Source organism: Microchirus variegatus, assembly GCF_963457635.1.
Source record: "Microchirus variegatus genome assembly, chromosome: 4".
NCBI classification, from domain to species: domain Eukaryota; kingdom Metazoa; phylum Chordata; class Actinopteri; order Pleuronectiformes; family Soleidae; genus Microchirus; species Microchirus variegatus.
The window spans coordinates 25930792-25936791 of NC_139805.1; positions in this window are offsets into that span (position 1 = coordinate 25930792).

Here is a 6000-nt window from a genome sequence, read left to right on the forward strand (position 1 = left end):
ATAAATAAACAATAAAAAAATATATACTATAAAAAAATCTGTCCAGGTGAGCCATTTCCAGTCTTCGTAGCAAGCTAAGCTAAGCTAACAAGGGTGTAGCTTTGTATGAGACACACGGGTCACGTATATACATTTATAAAGAGTTAAAAATAAGAAGAAAAGTTTCCAAAATGTTGGACTGTGCTTTCTTAAATCAACACATAAGCATTTCAAAGACAACAGGCTGCATTTGCCACCTTGAAAAATGTAACACAAAGCTAGCCTAGCTGAGTTTCTCTGTACTTATACAGAAAAACCTCTTCAGGGGGGATGTTCCCAGTGTAAATATAATAATGTCATATGTAGTTTTAACTATTATTAGCTTTTATAGAGTTTCTTACAAAGTTAAATATAATTTCTGGACTTTGTTTCCCTGCGTCTTCATTGCTTGCATTACTTTAAAGGTCACATAGAGTGGTCCTGTTGCACATATATGTGAGTTATGGAGGTCTACTTACATATATTAAGTTGTTTTTATGGTCAAAATCCTCCTAGTTGATGTAAACGAGCCGATTGAAATCTGTCCTTTTCGAAGCGCTTGTCAGTCGAGCTATTTTTAGCCATAAATCTCGCCCGAGAAGACAGAGTGTGTTGTGATTGGCCAGCCAGCGTAGAGCCTTCCCACCTGTGTTGTGATTGGCCAGGTATCTGGAAGTGACGTAATCTATCACGTCGGCTCTCAGAAGCGCAGCTCCCTCTCTGGAGCGGTGGATGCACTGCTACTCATTATCAAAACATTGTTTTAACAGTGTTTAAAAATAGATTTGTCACGACTCCCGCAGTCCCTTTATGACTTTAAACCGGAGTCAGACCCAGAGTCAGAAGACACTGTTGCTCGTGAAACACCTCCACAACGGACGTTCTTCTTCTTTTGCGGTTCAATGTACGCAACCGGATGTGCCCGGACTATCGCCCGGAGCAGGACGATCGGTTGTTCAGGAGAACCGCTGCTTACGTAACGTTAACGGGATTTTCAGTGATCTCGTTGAGCCCCGAGATTACAATAAAACACAACTTTCTCAGCAATGGCTAAACTGTTTGTTTCGAACCGTCAGGCTTCATAAACAAGGTAATGACGCAGATACACACCAAAAAAAACAGCGATAATAGGAACTTCCGGTCTAGTTCCGCTTTAATGTTAGCCACACGCTAACAGTGTTTGTTTTTGTTGACCATTTCAACAGCACGCACGTCATGTCCGAAAGTTGCCACACGGTAAACACAAGTTCACAAATCCCATTAGTTTATCCATCCATATGTTTGTCTCGTCAACTGCGTGTTTTCCTTCGGGTCAAAATATTGGAATTCTGGGATATTTAAAGTAGACCGGCGGGCGTCAGGAGGGATACTTGGCAAAAAAAAAGCGAAACAAACTCATTCCTGGAACAGTTAACGTCTCTCAGGTCTGAAGCCACCATCTCCTGCTCTATAGCTCATATACATGTCTCCAGTTTTACACAATCCCAGCTTTCAGTGAAACCCGACGCCCCTCAGAAGACCATAATGGTGTGAAACGTGGTTCAGAATTGTCTAGTTTCAGTCCGCCATGGACTCTGCAAACAACTTAAAATAGTGCTCGGGTTGGGGTGCACAGTTACTTAGCAGAAGGAGGTCGGGGGGGTTCGATAACACAGAGAGGGACATGCAAATATTGGTAAGGCAATTATGGGCAGTCGTGTTTGGCCTGAAGTAGCAGGTAACTCTATCCTCTCCATTATGTATGCTGTAAACTGTTGAAGCTTTGCTTTTTACTGTTAAAAGGCTTCTTACCTCCTGACGAAGAGAGGCTCACATGTCCTCTGCAGTGGAAATGTACTCGTAATGCAGCAAGAGAAACTAAGCACCTCCTGCCCTCTGGACGCTCTTATTTTCCTTAAAGGGCTAGTTCAGGTTTTTTTTTTTTTTTTTTTTGAATAGTCATTGTGTGAGGTAGTCATACACACAGAAAATACAATTGATTTTAGCCACGAAACAAAGAATCTACACTATAACTTACATTTATGATACTTTAAAAAATATCTTCACGTCTTTATCTCACTGCTATATCTTGCCCTCACCAAGTGTTTGTCACTATAAATAAAGGATTTCAAACACTGACGTCCCCAAAATCGCACATTTGGATACTAGGATACAGAAACAGTGTTGTAAAAACGCGAGTTTTCTCAATGGTGGTAGAGAGTGAGAGGTTTACAAAGCAATACAACAGTCAGTGTGTGCACTGGGGGACATGTATGGTGCACTTAGCACCGACTTTGTGTCACCATCACCTCACACAACCACACTTGTAACCTGTCCCTTTAACCCTTAAAGGTACTGACCTAGAAAAAAGCAAAGGAAAAATTATTTATTTGCATTTAAAAAAAAAAAAATTACTTATGATAACATTAAATGTATCATATACAACATGCAATTACATATATAAATACACTTGTTAGGGCCCAAGCCACGAATGGCAGTGGCCAAAACGGCTCCTGGTACGAATTTTAATTAAATTTTTCACTATTATTTATGTAATTTAAAATTAATTTAAAATAAATGTATGTTTTTGATATTCACACATTCATTTTGCATCATAAATAGTATTATTAAGTATACGTGTGATATCCTGATGCAATATTGTGAACAGTTGTTTTTTTCCCCCACCTCGGTCGGCCCCCTCTTGACTACAATAGATGCACATTGGCCCTCAGGTCATTTGAGTTTGAGACCCCTGCGCTACAGTATTTCAGATACAGGCCTCTACCAAACGGTTGAGACGTCTGTTCATAATAAACCTGGTTTGCATAATTCATAAAGTACAACATTCAGAACACGTGACAGTAAGTGTTAGTGAGTTCAGCTTGATGCATTTTTCAGTGAGATATAGTGACTTAAAGTGTGGTCGACCAAATGGTTGAGTAGAACCTTAAAGGGTTAAAGCCACATCGATACCAAGTGAAAGGGTTTTCTAGCTAAAATTATTACACATATTATAAGTCCCACATCAGGAAGAACTATTATTAGCACTTTTAAATCATCTAACAAACAGTAACCTCGTCTTCTTTTCTTCTCTCAAAGGCACACTTTACTCTAAAAACACTGACATGAATGTTTACTTCAGCAGACAATGTTGTCCGCCTGCTTTTATGAGGCGTTATTGGGAGGAAAAAATAGCATAAATATAAAAGGAATGAGAGTCAACATTCTTGTTATGTTTACACATACACACACACACACACACACACATGCAGGCACACACACACACACACCTCCTTTTCTTTTTTGAAAAGCATTCCCTCTCCTGGTTCCATTTTCCCTCCGTTCTCCTCAAGAATGTAGTAACAATAATAATGCATTAAGTGGGCTGAGTACTCTAAACACTCAGAGCTTCCCCTCACAATAAGTGCAGAACCAGTTTGACTGCTGTTGAAAGCATCTTACACAGAGTCCTGCAGAGAGGAGAGCATTCACCCCCCTCCCCTGCACACACACACACACACACACACACACACACACACATTGTGACTTTAGGCTACAAAAAAAACAATTTCAGTCTCTCGTTTCTTTCACACTACTCCATTTTAACTTAAAAACACAAGAATCGCCTGCTGTCCAACACCAACGTGACATTTTTGAGTCCTCACGGCTAAGATTTGGGTTGAAAACTTTGGGCTGAATTTGTGACATCTCCAAATGCCTCTTTCCTTTGTGGCGTGTGGTTCCTTGTTTGTTGCAACCAAGTCGGTTTCCGTCTGACAAATCAGGCCCAAATCAGATTCGTAAGCATATCAGATCAGGATCTGATCTTCCTGACCAGCTGTTCACATTATTGCAAGTAATCAGATCAGAGCTGTGTCGTCTAGCCTTGTCTTCCGTGTAAAGAAAATGGACGACAGAAATCTGCACCTGTTTCCATGGAGCTACGGTGCAAACTCCACGTTTTAAAGGGGAAATAAGTAGTTTATAGTGCCATCTAGAGGAGAGGCTGAAATTTACAACAAAGACCTGCTGCTCTGCTCACCCCCTCCCTTCCCTTAGCGCTACGGTATCCTCAGCTGGTCAAATGTCGTCCTCGTCGTCTTTCTCCGTGTCAGCAGATGAGGTTCGTGAGGTGAGGGAGAGGGCGAGCTACCTCGGCCGTAGCAGACGAAGCGGAGAGAGAGGAGGCGGGACTTCTGCTACAAGTAAAGAGACGCTTGATTTGTTCTCTTGCGTTTGTCCTTACAGGCTCCAGTAGAAACATGGCGTCTCGCTGCTAACAGTGGCTATGCAACCACGGTCCGCGGTCATGTTATTTAACATGACTTTTTGAAACACTACGAAAATGAAACAAAAACTATTATACAGCGACTAGACAATGCAGGAGCACATAATATGTATAAAAAAGTGGATTTTGGGTTATATAAACCCATAAATACTACATATTGTACCTTTAATCTCGTTTTTGGCGCAGAAGACATTTTTGAAATCCTATCTGAGCGACCGAGATGTTCAGATTGAAACAGATCTGTAAAAATCACATTCTAAACCACCTCCACCATATGTAGTTTGAATCGGATTTCAAGCTGGATACAATCTGGATATGCTTAAAAATCCGATTTGGACAACAAGGCCCTTTCCTGCCTGGTTAATCTGATTTGGTTACTCTTTAGTTGAAGTTTACATGTTTTGAACACCTTAACACATATCTGATTTTTTATGATTTTTCCTTAATAAAATCCTCCTCGAGCCATGTGTGGTCTCCATGTTTTGTCAGGCAGTGACATGTGAAAACAATGACTCTGAAAGCTTAGAAATGACAAATGCGATACATGTTGTTTTTTTATCAGCTTCAGCTCCGCTCAGCGTTAGTGTGAACACAAACCCATGTGAACAGGCTACTTCACAGAGTTCAAACCAAGCCGCATTTAACCGCTGTTGTGAATATTTTTACATCCAATTTATTTCCTCCTATGCTCATGATTGCACTCTTTAAAGCACTTTGAAGCAATTTGAATATTTTGCTTGCACTGTACATTATTTTTCAGGAAGTAAATGATTGTTCAATGTTGCGCTCTATAGTTTCTCTCTCTCTTTGTTTCGGTTAAATTGAAGAACCCATCGTTTTGTTAAAATTGTGTGTTTTCATGTTTTAAAATTGGAACTATTATTTTGTTTTTATGTTTTAAGTACACCGAGTTGCTATACGATGACTTGCATTAATCATCTGGCCATTAGCATAGCTGTTAGCCATGAATGTTCACTACAAACCTTACTTATTACAACTTGGGGAAAAAGGGCTGCTGAAATATGTGAATCTATTATTAATCGATTACTAAATTACTTGCCAACTATTTTGATGATTGAAGAGTCAATTTGCTGATTTTTCAAATTCTTAAATGTGAATATGGTTTTAAAGGTCACAGAGTGGTCCTGTTGCACATATATGTTAGTTATGGAGGTCTACTTACATACATTAACTTGTTTTGATGGTCAAAAACCTCCTATTTGCTGTAAACCAGCCGATAGAAATCCTCTTTTCTGACGCTGTTCCCCAGCCGCGATATTTCAGACTCAACTCTCACCCCCAGAAGACAGACTGTGTTGTGATTGGCCAGCCAGCGTAGAGCCTTCCCAACTGTCTTGTGATTGGCCAGTACCCGGAAGTGACATTTTCAGCACACCCGCTCTCAGAAGCGCAGCTCCCCCCTCTGGAACGGTGGATGCACTGCTACTCATTATCAAAACATTGTTTTAACAATGTTTAAATTGTTAAATTTAAATTCAAACATCAATAAACCTGAATTTGAATTTTTGGTTTATGGACAAAATAAGACATTTGTAGCCATCCTTATCCTGAGGTTTGGGAAACAAACAACCAAACAAATGACAAATGAATTGATGATGAAAATAATCGTTAGTTGCAGCCAAACAAAACAAATGAACCACCAAACTCGATGGCATTGTTCTCTCTTAAGTAGATGTTTCTGAAACCAAGCAAAC